This window comes from Solanum pennellii, chromosome 4, assembly GCF_001406875.1.
Source record: "Solanum pennellii chromosome 4, SPENNV200".
Lineage (NCBI taxonomy): Eukaryota > Viridiplantae > Streptophyta > Magnoliopsida > Solanales > Solanaceae > Solanum > Solanum pennellii.
In genome coordinates, this window is record NC_028640.1 from 60,510,736 (window position 1) to 60,512,348 (window position 1,613).

The following is a 1,613-nucleotide window of genomic DNA, read 5'->3' on the forward strand; positions in this document are numbered from 1 at the left end:
ACTTGAGCATTCTATAAAGATACTATTTTCCTTCCATATTTCCTACAAATTGGTATCAAGAGCAGGTTTTCGTTCTTAATCTGGGGTTAGGTGAACAAAAAAATATTGCATCCAAAACAAATGAAGGTGCTGATTCTTCAGTTGTTCTTACTCCATTTTTTTATGGAGCTGATTTTGAATACTGGAAGATAAGAATGAGAACACATTTGAAAGCTGATGGTTTGTGGACTATTGTTGCAAATGGCTTTGAAGAGCGAAAGGTAAAGGTACTATTTCGATCAACATGAAAGGATGCGGTAAGCAAATTCATGATGTTCTTTATGTTCCTGACTTGGAAGAAAATTTGCTAGTGTTGGTCAACTCATGGAAAATGGTTATTCTCTTGTGTTTAGAGATAATTATTGCAAGACTTACGATAAAATTGAGCCAAATCAAGTCATTGTTGAAGTAAAGATGATAAAAAGAAACTTCCCTTGCAATTTCATTACAATGCATTAAAAATGAAATTGTAGATGATTCATGGCTTTGGCACAAAAGATTTTGTCACTTGAATTTTCATGGTTTAAAGCTTCTCAAGCAAAAGGACATGGTGCAAGGTCTTCCTGAGATACATACTGAGGTGGATACATGTGAAAGTTGTATAATGAGAAAGCAACACAGGAAGTCTTTTCCAAAAGGGGTGTCTTGGAGAGCAAGTGTATTTTTGGAACTAATTCATACCGACATTTGTGGACCAATGAAGACTCCATCTCTTGGAAGTCAAAGGTATTTTCTAATCTTTATTGATGATTTCTCAAGAATGACTTGGGTTTATTTCTTGAAAGAAAAGTCAGAAGCATTTGCTACATTCAAGAAATTTAAAGCCTTTGTTGAGAAGCAAAAAGGTTGCAGCATCAAAACCATTCGCAGTGATCGAGGAGGTGAGTACACAAGTCAAAATTTTGAAGAATATTGCAAAAATGAAGGANGGTGAGTACACAAGTCGAGAATTTGAAGAATATTGTAAAAATGAAGGCATTCAGAAGCAACTTACAACAGGGTATACTCCTCAACAAAATGGTGTATCTGAAAGAAGAAATAGAACAATTGTTGAAATGGCCAGAACTATGATGAATGAGAAAGGGCTGCCAAAATATCTTTGGGCAAAAGCAGTGCATACAGCAGTTCACATCCTTAACAGGTGTCTTACAAAGGCACTAAAGGACAAGACACCAGTTGAAGCTTGGAGTGGAATTAAACCTTCTGTAAGTCATTTTAAAATTTTTGGGTGTATTTGTTATGCTCATGTACCTGCTGAGAAAAGAACAAAATTGGATGAAAAAAGTCAAAAATGTGTCTTTCTTGGTTATAGTGATATTACAAAAGGATATAGGCTTCTCGATGTCAAAACTAACAAACTTGTTGTTAGTAGAGATGTCATTTTTGATGAAAAAAAAATGGAATTGGGAGGATAAAAAGATAGAGAATACTGCTATCATATATTCAAATCAAGAAGAGGATGAGAAAGATGAAGATGTCTCTCAAGGGGGAGAAATCTCATATTCAGATAATGAAGAACCGCCTCCAAGAGGAACAAAAATGTTGAGTGACATTTATCAAAGATGTAATTTTGC